This window comes from Rattus norvegicus, chromosome 17, assembly GCF_021556685.1.
Source record: "Rattus norvegicus strain SHRSP/BbbUtx chromosome 17, alternate assembly SHRSP_T2T, whole genome shotgun sequence".
Lineage (NCBI taxonomy): Eukaryota > Metazoa > Chordata > Mammalia > Rodentia > Muridae > Rattus > Rattus norvegicus.
Genome location: NC_141550.1, coordinates 44523859 through 44541096, shown reverse-complemented (window position 1 = coordinate 44541096; position 17238 = coordinate 44523859).

The following is a 17238-nucleotide window of genomic DNA, read 5'->3' as shown; positions in this document are numbered from 1 at the left end:
AGTGCGTTAAAACGTTGCTCTATCTTGAATAACAAGCTTATTACATGCGAATCCTATTGGGAACCTACTCAATTCACCATGATACTTAGATTCCGTTCCTTAAAATGTTGCTCGATATTGAAAAGCAAACTAATACAAGCATGTCCCATTGGGAACTCACTGAATTCGCCTAGAAATTTTGATTCCGTTCGTGAAAATTTTCCTATATCCCGAACAGTCCACTTATTACTAGTGCGGCCTATTGGGAACTAACCGAATTCACCATGTTACTCAGATTCGGCTCACCAAATTTTTATAAATCTTTAAAAGTACACATATTACAAGAGCAGGCTACTAGGAACTAACTGAATTCACAAAGAAACAGTGTTTCAGTGCGTTAAAACGTTGCTCTCTCTTGAATAACAAGCTTATTACATGCGAATCCTATTGGGAACCTACTCAATTCACCATGATACTTAGATTCCGTTCCTTAAAATGTTGCTCGATATTGAAAAGCAAACTCATACAAGCATGTCCCATTGGGAACTCACTGAATTCGCCTAGAAATTTTGATTCCGTTCTTGAAAATTTTCCTATATCCCGAACAGTCCACTTATTACTAGTGCCGCCTAATGGGAACTAACCGAATTCACCATGTTACTCAGATTCGGCTCACCAAATTTTTATAAATCTTTAAAAGTACACATATTACAAGAGCAGGCTACTAGGAACTAACTGAATTCACAAAGAAACAGTGTTTCAGTGCGTTAAAACGTTGCTCTATCTTGAATAACAAGCTTATTACATGCGAATCCTATTGGGAACCTACTCAATTCAACATGATACTTAGATTCCGTTCCTTAAAATGTTGCTCGATATTGAAAAGCAAACTCATACAAGCATGTCCCATTGGGAACTCACTGAATTCGCCTAGAAATTTTGATTCCGTTCTTGAAAATTTTCCTATATCCCGAATAGTCCACTTATTACTAGTGCGGCCTATTGGGAACTAACCGAATTCACCATGTTACTCAGATTCGGCTCACCAAATTTTTATAAATCTTTAAAAGTACACATATTACAAGAGCAGGCTACTAGGAACTAACTGAATTCACAAAGAAACAGTGTTTCAGTGCGTTAAAACGTTGCTCTCTCTTGAATAACAAGCTTATTACATGCGAATCCTATTGGGAACCTACTCAATTCACCATGATACTTAGATTCCGTTCCTTAAAATGTTGCTCGATATTGAAAAGCAAACTCATACAAGCATGTCCCATTGGGAACTCACTGAATTCGCCTAGAAATTTTGATTCCGTTCGTGAAAATTTTCCTATATTCCGAACAGTCCACTTATTACTAGTGCGGCCTATTGGGAACTAACCGAATTCACCATGTTACTCAGATTCGGCTCAACAAATTTTTATAAATCTTTAAAAGTACACATATTACAAGAGCAGGCTACTAGGAACTAACTGAATTCACAAAGAAACAGTGTTTCAGTGCGTTAAAACGTTGCTCTATCTTGAATAACAAGCTTATTACATGCGAATCCTATTGGGAACCTACTCAATTCACCATGATACTTAGATTCCGTTCCTTAAAATGTTGCTCGATATTGAAAAGCAAACTCATACAAGCATGTCCCATTGGGAACTCACTGAATTCGCCTAGAAATTTTGATTCCGTTCGTGAAAATTTTCCTATATTCCGAACAGTCCACTTATTACTAGTGCGGCCTATTGGGAACTAACCGAATTCACCATGTTACTCAGATTCGGCTCACCAAATTTTTATAAATCTTTAAAAGTACACATATTACAAGAGCAGGCTACTAGGAACTAACTGAATTCACAAAGAAACAGTGTTTCAGTGCGTTAAAACGTTGCTCTCTCTTGAATAACAAGCTTATTACATGCGAATCCTATTGGGAACCTACTCAATTCACCATGATACTTAGATTCCGTTCCTTAAAATGTTGCTCGATATTGAAAAGCAAACTCATGCAAGCATGTCCCATTGGGAACTCACTGAATTCGCCTAGAAAATTTGATTCCGTTCGTGAAAATTTTCTTATATCCCGAACAGTCCACTTATTACTAGTGCGGCCTATTGGGAACTAACCGAATTCACCATGTTACTCAGATTCGGCTCACCAAATTTTTATAAATCTTTAAAAGTACACATATTACAAGAGCAGGCTACTAGGAACTAACTGAATTCACAAAGAAACAGTGTTTCAGTGCGTTAAAACGTTGCTCTATCTTGAATAACAAGCTTATTACATGCGAATCCTATTGGGAACCTACTCAATTCACCATGATACTTAGATTCCGTTCCTTAAAATGTTGCTCGATATTGAAAAGCAAACTCATACAAGCATGTCCCATTGGGAACTCACTGAATTCGCCTAGAAATTTTGATTCCGTTCGTGAAAATTTTCCTATATCCCGAACAGTCCACTTATTACTAGTGCGGCCTATTGGGAACTAACCGAATTCACCATGTTACTCAGATTCGGCTCAACAAATTTTTATAAATCTTTAAAAGTACACATATTACAAGAGCAGGCTACTAGGAACTAACTGAATTCACAAAGAAACAGTGTTTCAGTGCGTTAAAACGTTGCTCTATCTTGAATAACAAGCTTATTACATGCGAATCCTATTGGGAACCTACTCAATTCACCATGATACTTAGATTCCGTTCCTTAAAATGTTGCTCGATATTGAAAAGCAAACTCATACAAGCATGTCCCATTGGGAACTCACTGAATTCGCCTAGAAAATTTGATTCCGTTCGTGAAAATTTTCTTATATCCCGAACAGTCCACTTATTACTAGTGCGGCCTATTGGGAACTAACCGAATTCACCATGTTACTCAGATTCGGCTCACCAAATTTTTATAAATCTTTAAAAGTACACATATTACAAGAGCAGGCTACTAGGAACTAACTGAATTCACAAAGAAACAGTGTTTCAGTGCGTTAAAACGTTGCTCTATCTTGAATAACAAGCTTATTACATGCGAATCCTATTGGGAACCTACTCAATTCACCATGATACTTAGATTCCGTTCCTTAAAATGTTGCTCGATATTGAAAAGCAAACTCATACAAGCATGTCCCATTGGGAACTCACTGAATTCGCCTAGAAATTTTGATTCCGTTCGTGAAAATTTTCCTATATTCCGAACAGTCCACTTATTACTAGTGCGGCCTATTGGGAACTAACCGAATTCACCATGTTACTCAGATTCGGCTCAACAAATTTTTATAAATCTTTAAAAGTACACATATTACAAGAGCAGGCTACTAGGAACTAACTGAATTCACAAAGAAACAGTGTTTCAGTGCGTTAAAACGTTGCTCTATCTTGAATAACAAGCTTATTACATGCGAATCCTATTGGGAACCTACTCAATTCAACATGATACTTAGATTCCGTTCCTTAAAATGTTGCTCGATATTGAAAAGCAAACTCATACAAGCATGTCCCATTGGGAACTCACTGAATTCGCCTAGAAATTTTGATTCCGTTCTTGAAAATTTTTCTATATCCCGAACAGTCCACTTATTACTAGTGCGGCCTATTGGGAACTAACCGAATTCACCATGTTACTCAGATTCGGCTCACCAAATTTTTATAAATCTTTAAAAGTACACATATTACAAGAGCAGGCTACTAGGAACTAACTGAATTCACAAAGAAACAGTGTTTCAGTGCGTTAAAACGTTGCTCTCTCTTGAATAACAAGCTTATTACATGCGAATCCTATTGGGAACCTACTCAATTCACCATGATACTTAGATTCCGTTCCTTAAAATGTTGCTCGATATTGAAAAGCAAACTCATACAAGCATGTCCCATTGGGAACTCACTGAATTCGCCTAGAAAATTTGATTCCGTTCGTGAAAATTTTCCTATATCCCGAACAGTCCACTTATTACTAGTGCGGCCTATTGGGAACTAACCGAATTCACCATGTTACTCAGATTCGGCTCACCAAATTTTTATAAATCTTTAAAAGTACACATATTACAAGAGCAGGCTACTAGGAACTAACTGAATTCACAAAGAAACAGTGTTTCAGTGCGTTAAAACGTTGCTCTATCTTGAATAACAAGCTTATTACATGCGAATCCTATTGGGAACCTACTCAATTCACCATGATACTTAGATTCCGTTCCTTAAAATGTTGCTCGATATTGAAAAGCAAACTCATACAAGCATGTCCCATTGGGAACTCACTGAATTCGCCTAGAAATTTTGATTCCGTTCGTGAAAATTTTCCTATATTCCGAACAGTCCACTTATTACTAGTGCGGCCTATTGGGAACTAACCGAATTCACCATGTTACTCAGATTCGGCTCAACAAATTTTTATAAATCTTTAAAAGTACACATATTACAAGAGCAGGCTACTAGGAACTAACTGAATTCACAAAGAAACAGTGTTTCAGTGCGTTAAAACGTTGCTCTATCTTGAATAACAAGCTTATTACATGCGAATCCTATTGGGAACCTACTCAATTCAACATGATACTTAGATTCCGTTCCTTAAAATGTTGCTCGATATTGAAAAGCAAACTCATACAAGCATGTCCCATTGGGAACTCACTGAATTCGCCTAGAAATTTTGATTCCGTTCGTGAAAATTTTCCTATATCCCGAACAGTCCACTTATTACTAGTGCGGCCTATTGGGAACTAACCGAATTCACCATGTTACTCAGATTCGGCTCACCAAATTTTTATAAATCTTTAAAAGTACACATATTACAAGAGCAGGCTACTAGGAACTAACTGAATTCACAAAGAAACAGTGTTTCAGTGCGTTAAAACGTTGCTCTCTCTTGAATAACAAGCTTATTACATGCGAATCCTATTGGGAACCTACTCAATTCACCATGATACTTAGATTCCGTTCCTTAAAATGTTGCTCGATATTGAAAAGCAAACTCATACAAGCATGTCCCATTGGGAACTCACTGAATTCGCCTAGAAATTTTGATTCCGTTCGTGAAAATTTTCCTATATCCCGAACAGTCCACTTATTACTAGTGCGGCCTATTGGGAACTAACCGAATTCACCATGTTACTCAGATTCGGCTCACCAAATTTTTATAAATCTTTAAAAGTACACATATTACAAGAGCAGGCTACTAGGAACTAACTGAATTCACAAAGAAACAGTGTTTCAGTGCGTTAAAACGTTGCTCTATCTTGAATAACAAGCTTATTACATGCGAATCCTATTGGGAACCTACTCAATTCACCATGATACTTAGATTCCGTTCCTTAAAATGTTGCTCGATATTGAAAAGCAAACTCATACAAGCATGTCCCATTGGGAACTCACTGAATTCGCCTAGAAATTTTGATTCCGTTCGTGAAAATTTTCCTATATTCCGAACAGTCCACTTATTACTAGTGCGGCCTATTGGGAACTAACCGAATTCACCATGTTACTCAGATTCGGCTCACCAAATTTTTATAAATCTTTAAAAGTACACATATTACAAGAGCAGGCTACTAGGAACTAACTGAATTCACAAAGAAACAGTGTTTCAGTGCGTTAAAACGTTGCTCTATCTTGAATAACAAGCTTATTACATGCGAATCCTATTGGGAACCTACTCAATTCACCATGATACTTAGATTCCGTTCCTTAAAATGTTGCTCGATATTGAAAAGCAAACTCATACAAGCATGTCCCATTGGGAACTCACTGAATTCGCCTAGAAATTTTGATTCCGTTCGTGAAAATTTTCCTATATCCCGAACAGTCCACTTATTACTAGTGCGGCCTATTGGGAACTAACCGAATTCACCATGTTACTCAGATTCGGCTCACCAAATTTTTATAAATCTTTAAAAGTACACATATTACAAGAGCAGGCTACTAGGAACTAACTGAATTCACAAAGAAACAGTGTTTCAGTGCGTTAAAACGTTGCTCTATCTTGAATAACAAGCTTATTACATGCGAATCCTATTGGGAACCTACTCAATTCACCATGATACTTAGATTCCGTTCCTTAAAATGTTGCTCGATATTGAAAAGCAAACTCATACAAGCATGTCCCATTGGGAACTCACTGAATTCGCCTAGAAATTTTGATTCCGTTCGTGAAAATTTTCCTATATCCCGAACAGTCCACTTATTACTAGTGCGGCCTATTGGGAACTAACCGAATTCACCATGTTACTCAGATTCGGCTCACCAAATTTTTATAAATCTTTAAAAGTACACATATTACAAGAGCAGGCTACTAGGAACTAACTGAATTCACAAAGAAACAGTGTTTCAGTGCGTTAAAACGTTGCTCTATCTTGAATAACAAGCTTATTACATGCGAATCCTATTGGGAACCTACTCAATTCACCATGATACTTAGATTCCGTTCCTTAAAATGTTGCTCGATATTGAAAAGCAAACTCATACAAGCATGTCCCATTGGGAACTCACTGAATTCGCCTAGAAATTTTGATTCCGTTCGTGAAAATTTTCCTATATCCCGAACAGTCCACTTATTACTAGTGCGGCCTATTGGGAACTAACCGAATTCACCATGTTACTCAGATTCGGCTCACCAAATTTTTATAAATCTTTAAAAGTACACATATTACAAGAGCAGGCTACTAGGAACTAACTGAATTCACAAAGAAACAGTGTTTCAGTGCGTTAAAACGTTGCTCTATCTTGAATAACAAGCTTATTACATGCGAATCCTATTGGGAACCTACTCAATTCACCATGATACTTAGATTCCGTTCCTTAAAATGTTGCTCGATATTGAAAAGCAAACTCATACAAGCATGTCCCATTGGGAACTCACTGAATTCGCCTAGAAATTTTGATTCCGTTCGTGAAAATTTTCCTATATCCCGAACAGTCCACTTATTACTAGTGCGGCCTATTGGGAACTAACCGAATTCACCATGTTACTCAGATTCGGCTCACCAAATTTTTATAAATCTTTAAAAGTACACATATTACAAGAGCAGGCTACTAGGAACTAACTGAATTCACAAAGAAACAGTGTTTCAGTGCGTTAAAACGTTGCTCTATCTTGAATAACAAGCTTATTACATGCGAATCCTATTGGGAACCTACTCAATTCACCATGATACTTAGATTCCGTTCCTTAAAATGTTGCTCGATATTGAAAAGCAAACTCATACAAGCATGTCCCATTGGGAACTCACTGAATTCGCCTAGAAATTTTGATTCCGTTCGTGAAAATTTTCCTATATCCCGAACAGTCCACTTATTACTAGTGCGGCCTATTGGGAACTAACCGAATTCACCATGTTACTCAGATTCGGCTCACCAAATTTTTATAAATCTTTAAAAGTACACATATTACAAGAGCAGGCTACTAGGAACTAACTGAATTCACAAAGAAACAGTGTTTCAGTGCGTTAAAACGTTGCTCTATCTTGAATAACAAGCTTATTACATGCGAATCCTATTGGGAACCTACTCAATTCACATGATACTTAGATTCCGTTCCTTAAAATGTTGCTCGATATTGAAAAGCAAACTCATGCAAGCATGTCCCATTGGGAACTCACTGAATTCGCCTAGAAATTTTGATTCCGTTCGTGAAAATTTTCCTATATCCCGAACAGTCCACTTATTACTAGTGCGGCCTATTGGGAACTAACCGAATTCACCATGTTACTCAGATTCGGCTCACCAAATTTTTATAAATCTTTAAAAGTACACATATTACAAGAGCAGGCTACTAGGAACTAACTGAATTCACAAAGAAACAGTGTTTCAGTGCGTTAAAACGTTGCTCTATCTTGAATAACAAGCTTATTACATGCGAATCCTATTGGGAACCTACTCAATTCACCATGATACTTAGATTCCGTTCCTTAAAATGTTGCTCGATATTGAAAAGCAAACTCATACAAGCATGTCCCATTGGGAACTCACTGAATTCGCCTAGAAATTTTGATTCCGTTCGTGAAAATTTTCCTATATCCCGAACAGTCCACTTATTACTAGTGCGGCCTATTGGGAACTAACCGAATTCACCATGTTACTCAGATTCGGCTCACCAAATTTTTATAAATCTTTAAAAGTACACATATTACAAGAGCAGGCTACTAGGAACTAACTGAATTCACAAAGAAACAGTGTTTCAGTGCGTTAAAACGTTGCTCTATCTTGAATAACAAGCTTATTACATGCGAATCCTATTGGGAACCTACTCAATTCACCATGATACTTAGATTCCGTTCCTTAAAATGTTGCTCGATATTGAAAAGCAAACTCATACAAGCATGTCCCATTGGGAACTCACTGAATTCGCCTAGAAATTTTGATTCCGTTCGTGAAAATTTTTCTATATCCCGAACAGTCCACTTATTACTAGTGCGGCCTATTGGGAACTAACCGAATTCACCATGTTACTCAGATTCGGCTCACCAAATTTTTATAAATCTTTAAAAGTACACATATTACAAGAGCAGGCTACTAGGAACTAACTGAATTCACAAAGAAACAGTGTTTCAGTGCGTTAAAACGTTGCTCTATCTTGAATAACAAGCTTATTACATGCGAATCCTATTGGGAACCTACTCAATTCACCATGATACTTAGATTCCGTTCCTTAAAATGTTGCTCGATATTGAAAAGCAAACTCATGCAAGCATGTCCCATTGGGAACTCACTGAATTCGCCTAGAAATTTTGATTCCGTTCGTGAAAATTTTCCTATATTCTGAACAGTCCACTTATTACTAGTGCGGCCTATTGGGAACTAACCGAATTCACCATGTTACTCAGATTCGGCTCACCAAATTTTTATAAATCTTTAAAAGTACACATATTACAAGAGCAGGCTACTAGGAACTAACTGAATTCACAAAGAAACAGTGTTTCAGTGCGTTAAAACGTTGCTCTATCTTGAATAACAAGCTTATTACATGCGAATCCTATTGGGAACCTACTCAATTCACCATGATACTTAGATTCCGTTCCTTAAAATGTTGCTCGATATTGAAAAGCAAACTCATGCAAGCATGTCCCATTGGGAACTCACTGAATTCGCCTAGAAAAGTTGATTCCGTTCGTGAAAATTTTCCTATATCCCGAACAGTCCACTTATTACTAGTGCGGCCTATTGGGAACTAACCGCATTCACCATGTTACTCAGATTCGGCTCACCAAATTTTTATAAATCTTTAAAAGTACACATATTACAAGAGCAGGCTACTAGGAACTAACTGAATTCACAAAGAAACAGTGTTTCAGTGCGTTAAAACGTTGCTCTATCTTGAATAACAAGCTTATTACATGCGAATCCTATTGGGAACCTACTCAATTCAACATGATACTTAGATTCCGTTCCTTAAAATGTTGCTCGATATTGAAAAGCAAACTCATGCAAGCATGTCCCATTGGGAACTACTGAATTCGCCTAGAAATTTTGATTCCGTTCTTGAAAATTTTCCTATATCCCGAACAGTCCACTTATTACTAGTGCCGCCTATTGGGAACTAACCGAATTCACCATGTTACTCAGATTCGGCTCACCAAATTTTTATAAATCTTTAAAAGTACACATATTACAAGAGCAGGCTACTAGGAACTAACTGAATTCACAAAGAAACAGTGTTTCAGTGCGTTAAAACGTTGCTCTATCTTGAATAACAAGCTTATTACATGCGAATCCTATTGGGAACCTACTCAATTCAACATGATACTTAGATTCCGTTCCTTAAAATGTTGCTCGATATTGAAAAGCAAACTCATACAAGCATGTCCCATTGGGAACTCACTGAATTCGCCTAGAAATTTTGATTCCGTTCGTGAAAATTTTCCTATATCCCGAACAGTCCACTTATTACTAGTGCGGCCTATTGGGAACTAACCGAATTCACCATGTTACTCAGATTCGGCTCACCAAATTTTTATAAATATTTAAAAGTACACATATTACAAGAGCAGGCTACTAGGAACTAACTGAATTCACAAAGAAACAGTGTTTCAGTGCGTTAAAACGTTGCTCTATCTTGAATAACAAGCTTATTACATGCGAATCCTATTGGGAACCTACTCAATTCACCATGATACTTAGATTCCGTTCCTTAAAATGTTGCTCGATATTGAAAAGCAAACTCATACAAGCATGTCCCATTGGAAACTCACTGAATTCGCCTAGAAATTTTGATTCCGTTCGTGAAAATTTTCCTATATTCCGAACAGTCCACTTATTACTAGTGCGGCCTATTGGGAACTAACCGAATTCACCATGTTACTCAGATTCGGCTCACCAAATTTTTATAAATCTTTAAAAGTACACATATTACAAGAGCAGGCTACTAGGAACTAACTGAATTCACAAAGAAACAGTGTTTCAGTGCGTTAAAACGTTGCTCTATCTTGAATAACAAGCTTATTACATGCGAATCCTTTTGGGAACCTACTCAATTCACCATGATACTTAGATTCCGTTCCTTAAAATGTTGCTCGATATTGAAAAGCAAACTCATACAAGCATGTCCCATTGGGAACTCACTGAATTCGCCTAGAAATTTTGATTCCGTTCGTGAAAATTTTCCTATATCCCGAACAGTCCACTTATTACTAGTGCGGCCTATTGGGAACTAACCGAATTCACCATGTTACTCAGATTCGGCTCACCAAATTTTTATAAATCTTTAAAAGTACACATATTACAAGAGCAGGCTACTAGGAACTAACTGAATTCACAAAGAAACAGTGTTTCAGTGCGTTAAAACGTTTCTCTATCTTGAATAACAAGCTTATTACATGCGAATCCTATTGGGAACCTACTCAATTCAACATGATACTTAGATTCCGTTCCTTAAAATGTTGCTCGATATTGAAAAGCAAACTCATGCAAGCATGTCCCATTGGGAACTCACTGAATTCGCCTAGAAAATTTGATTCCGTTCGTGAAAATTTTCCTATATCCCGAACAGTCCACTTATTACTAGTGCGGCCTATTGGGAACTAACCGAATTCACCATGTTACTCAGTTTCGGCTCACCAAATTTTTATAAATCTTTAAAAGTACACATATTACAAGAGCAGGCTACTAGGAACTAACTGAATTCACAAAGAAACAGTGTTTCAGTGCGTTAAAACGTTGCTCTATCTTGAATAACAAGCTTATTACATGCGAATCCTATTGGGAACCTACTCAATTCACCATGATACTTAGATTCCGTTCCTTAAAATGTTGCTCGATATTGAAAAGCAAACTCATACAAGCATGTCCCATTGGGAACTCACTGAATTCGCCTAGAAAATTTGATTCCGTTCGTGAAAATTTTCCTATATCCCGAACAGTCCACTTATTACTAGTGCGGCCTATTGGGAACTAACCGAATTCACCATGTTACTCAGATTCGGCTCACCAAATTTTTATAAATCTTTAAAAGTACACATATTACAAGAGCAGGCTACTAGGAACTAACTGAATTCACAAAGAAACAGTGTTTCAGTGCGTTAAAACGTTTCTCTATCTTGAATAACAAGCTTATTACATGCGAATCCTATTGGGAACCTACTCAATTCAACATGATACTTAGATTCCGTTCCTTAAAATGTTGCTCGATATTGAAAAGCAAACTCATGCAAGCATGTCCCATTGGGAACTCACTGAATTCGCCTAGAAAATTTGATTCCGTTCGTGAAAATTTTCCTATATCCCGAACAGTCCACTTATTACTAGTGCGGCCTATTGGGAACTAACCGAATTCACCATGTTACTCAGTTTCGGCTCACCAAATTTTTATAAATCTTTAAAAGTACACATATTACAAGAGCAGGCTACTAGGAACTAACTGAATTCACAAAGAAACAGTGTTTCAGTGCGTTAAAACGTTGCTCTGTCTTGAATAACAAGCTTATTACATGCGAATCCTATTGGGAACGTACTCAATTCAACATGATACTTAGATTCCGTTCCTTAAAATGTTGCTCGATATTGAAAAGCAAACTCATGCAAGCATGTCCCATTGGGAACTCACTGAATTCGCCTAGAAAATTTGATTCCGTTCGTGAAAATTTTCCTATATCCCGAACAGTCCACTTATTACTAGTGCGGCCTATTGGGAACTAACCGAATTCACCATGTTACTCAGTTTCGGCTCACCAAATTTTTATAAATCTTTAAAAGTACACATATTACAAGAGCAGGCTACTAGGAACTAACTGAATTCACAAAGAAACAGTGTTTCAGTGCGTTAAAACGTTGCTCTGTCTTGAATAACAAGCTTATTACATGCGAATCCTATTGGGAACGTACTCAATTCACCATGATACTTAGATTCCGTTCCTTAAAATGTTGCTCGATATTGAAAAGCAAACTCATGCAAGCATGTCCCATTGGGAACTCACTGAATTCGCCTAGAAATTTTGATTCCGTTCGTGAAAATTTTCCTATATCCCGAACAGTCCACTTATTACTAGTGCGGCCTATTGGGAACTAACCGAATTCACCATGTTACTCAGATTCGGCTCACCAAATTTTTATAAATCTTTAAAAGTACACATATTACAAGAGCAGGCTACTAGGAACTAACTGAATTCACAAAGAAACAGTGTTTCAGTGCGTTAAAACGTTGCTCTATCTTGAATAACAAGCTTATTACATGCGAATCCTATTGGGAACGTACTCAATTCACCATGATACTTAGATTCCGTTCCTTAAAATGTTGCTCGATATTGAAAAGCAAACTCATGCAAGCATGTCCCATTGGGAACTCACTGAATTCGCCTAGAAATTTTGATTCCGTTCGTGAAAATTTTCCTATATCCCGAACAGTCCACTTATTACTAGTGCGGCCTATTGGGAACTAACCGCATTCACCATGTTACTCAGATTCGGCTCACCAAATTTTTATAAATCTTTAAAAGTACACATATTACAAGAGCAGGCTACTAGGAACTAACTGAATTCACAAAGAAACAGTGTTTCAGTGCGTTAAAACGTTGCTCTATCTTGAATAACAAGCTTATTACATGCGAATCCTATTGGGAACCTACTCAATTCAACATGATACTTAGATTCCGTTCCTTAAAATGTTGCTCGATATTGAAAAGCAAACTCATACAAGCATGTCCCATTGGGAACTCACTGAATTCGCCTAGAAATTTTGATTCCGTTCGTGAAAATTTTCCTATATCCCGAACAGTCCACTTATTACTAGTGCGGCCTATTGGGAACTAACCGAATTCACCATGTTACTCAGATTCGGCTCACCAAATTTTTATAAATCTTTAAAAGTACACATATTACAAGAGCAGGCTACTAGGAACTAACTGAATTCACAAAGAAACAGTGTTTCAGTGCGTTAAAACGTTGCTCTGTCTTGAATAACAAGCTTATTACATGCGAATCCTATTGGGAACGTACTCAATTCACCATGATACTTAGATTCCGTTCCTTAAAATGTTGCTCGATATTGAAAAGCAAACTCATGCAAGCATGTCCCATTGGGAACTCACTGAATTCGCCTAGAAATTTTGATTCCGTTCGTGAAAATTTTCCTATATCCGAACAGTCCACTTATTACTAGTGCCGCCTATTGGGAACTAACCGAATTCACCATGTTACTCAGATTCGGCTCACCAAATTTTTATAAATCTTTAAAAGTACACATATTACAAGAGCAGGCTACTAGGAACTAACTGAATTCACAAAGAAACAGTGTTTCAGTGCGTTAAAACGTTGCTCTATCTTGAATAACAAGCTTATTACATGCGAATCCTATTGGGAACCTACTCAATTCAACATGATACTTAGATTCCGTTCCTTAAAATGTTGCTCGATATTGAAAAGCAAACTCATACAAGCATGTCCCATTGGGAACTCACTGAATTCGCCTAGAAAATTTGATTCCGTTCGTGAAAATTTTCCTATATCCCGAACAGTCCACTTATTACTAGTGCGGCCTATTGGGAACTAACCGAATTCACCATGTTACTCAGATTCGGCTCACCAAATTTTTATAAATCTTTAAAAGTACACATATTACAAGAGCAGGCTACTAGGAACTAACTGAATTCACAAAGAAACAGTGTTTCAGTGCGTTAAAACGTTGCTCTCTCTTGAATAACAAGCTTATTACATGCGAATCCTATTGGGAACCTACTCAATTCACCATGATACTTAGATTCCGTTCCTTAAAATGTTGCTCGATATTGAAAAGCAAACTCATACAAGCATGTCCCATTGGGAACTCACTGAATTCGCCTAGAAATTTTGATTCCGTTCGTGAAAATTTTCCTATATCCCGAACAGTCCACTTATTACTAGTGCGGCCTATTGGGAACTAACCGAATTCACCATGTTACTCAGATTCGGCTCACCAAATTTTTATAAATCTTTAAAAGTACACATATTACAAGAGCAGGCTACTAGGAACTAACTGAATTCACAAAGAAACAGTGTTTCAGTGCGTTAAAACGTTGCTCTCTCTTGAATAACAAACTTATTACATGCGAATCCTATTGGGAACCTACTCAATTCAACATGATACTTAGATTCCGTTCCTTAATATGTTGCTCGATAATGAAAAGCAAACTCATGCAAGCATGTCCCATTGGGAACTCACTGAATTCGCCTAGATATTTGATTCCGTTCGTGAAAATTTTCCTATATCCCGAACAGTCCACTTATTACTACTGCGGCCTATTGGGAACTAACCGAATTCACCATGTTACTCAGATTCGGCTCACCAAATTTTTATAAATCTTTAAAAGTACACATATTACAAGAGCAGGCTACTAGGAACTAACTGAATTCACAAAGAAACAGTGTTTCAGTGCGTTAAAACGTTGCTCTATCTTGAATAACAAGCTTATTACATGCGAATCCTATTGGGAACCTACTCAATTCAACATGATACTTAGATTCCGTTCCTTAAAATGTTGCTCGATATTGAAAAGCAAACTCATACAAGCATGTCCCATTGGGAACTCACTGAATTCGCCTAGAAATTTTGATTCCGTTCGTGAAAATTTTCCTATATCCCGAACAGTCCACTTATTACTAGTGCGGCCTATTGGGAACTAACCGAATACACCATGTTACTCAGATTCGGCTCACCAAATTTTTATAAATCTTTAAAAGTACACATATTACAAGAGCAGGCTACTAGGAACTAACTGAATTCACAAAGAAACAGTGTTTCAGTGCGTTAAAACGTTGCTCTCTCTTGAATAACAAGCTTATTACATGCGAATCCTATTGGGAACCTACTCAATTCTACATGATACTTAGATTCCGTTCCTTAAAATGTTGCTCGATATTGAAAAGCAAACTCATGCAAGCATGTCCCATTGGGAACTCACTGAATTCGCCTAGAAAATTTGATTCCGTTCGTGAAAATTTTCCTATATCCCGAACAGTCCACTTATTACTAGTGCGGCCTATTGGGAACTAACCAAATTCACCATGTTACTCAGATTCGGCTCACCAAATTTTTATAAATCTTTAAAAGTACACATATTACAAGAGCAGGCTACTAGGAACTAACTGAATTCACAAAGAAACAGTGTTTCAGTGCGTTAAAACGTTGCTCTATCTTGAATAACAAGCTTATTACATGCGAATCCTATTGGGAACGTACTCAATTCACCATGATACTTAGATTCCGTTCCTTAAAATGTTGCTCGATATTGAAAAGCAATCTCATACAAGCATGTCCCATTGGGAACTCACTGAATTCGCCTAGAAATTTTGATTCCGTTCGTGAAAATTTTCCTATATCCCGAACAGTCCACTTATTACTAGTGCGGCCTATTGGGAACTAACCGAATTCACCATGTTACTCAGATTCGGCTCACCAAATTTTTATAAATCTTTAAAAGTACACATATTACAAGAGCAGGCTACTAGGAACTAACTGAATTCACAAAGAAACAGTGTTTCAGTGCGTTAAAACGTTGCTCTCTCTTGAATAACAAGCTTATTACATGCGAATCCTATTGGGAACCTACTCAATTCACCATGATACTTAGATTCCGGTCCTTAAAATGTTGCTCGATATTGAAAAGCAAACTCATACAAGCATGTCCCATTGGGAACTCACGGAATTCGCCTAGAAATTTTGATTCCGTTTTTGAAAATTTTTCTATATCCCGAACAGTCCACTTATTACTACTGCGGCCTATTGGGAACCAACCGAATTCACCATGTTACTCAGATTCGGCTCACCAAATTTTATAAATCTTTAAAAGTACACATATTACAAGAGCAGGCTACTAGGAACTAACTGAATTCACAAAGAAACAGTGTTTCAGTGCGTTAAAACGTTGCTCTCTCTTGAATAACAAGCTTATTACATGCGAATCCTATTGGGAACCTACTCAATTCACCATGATACTTAGATTCCGTTCCTTAAAATGTTGCTCGATATTGAAAAGCAAACTCATACAAGCATGTCCCATTGGGAACTCACTGAATTCGCCTAGAAATTTTGATTCCGTTCGTGAAAATTTTCCTATATCCCGAACAGTCCGCTTATTACTAGTGCGGCCTATTGGGAACTAACCGAATTCACCATGTTACTCAGATTCGGCTCACCAAATTTTTATAAATCTTTAAAAGTACACATATTACAAGAGCAGGCTACTAGGAACTAACTGAATTCACAAAGAAACAGTGTTTCAGTGCGTTAAAACGTTGCTCTATCTTGAATAACAAGCTTATTACATGCGAATCCTATTGGGAACCTACTCAATTCACCATGATACTTAGATTCCGTTCCTTAAAATGTTGCTCGATATTGAAAAGCAAACTCATACAAGCCTGTCCCATTGGGAACTCACTGAATTCGCCTAGAAATTTTGATTCCGTTCGTGAAAATTTTCCTATATCCCGAACAGTCCACTTATTACTAGTGCGGCCTATTGGGAACTAACCGAATTCACCATGTTACTCAGATTCGGCTCACCAAATTTTTATAAATCTTTAAAAGTACACATATTACAAGAGCAGGCTACTAGGAACTAACTGAATTCACAAAGAAACAGTGTTTCAGTGCGTTAAAACGTTGCTCTCTCTTGAATAACAAGCTTATTACATGCGAATCCTATTGGGAACCTACTCAATTCACCATGATACTTAGATTCCGTTCCTTAAAATGTTGCTCGATATTGAAAAGCAAACTCATACAAGCATGTCCCATTGGGAACTCACTGAATTCGCCTAGAAATTTTGATTCCGTTCGTGAAAATTTTCCTATATCCCGAACAGTCCACT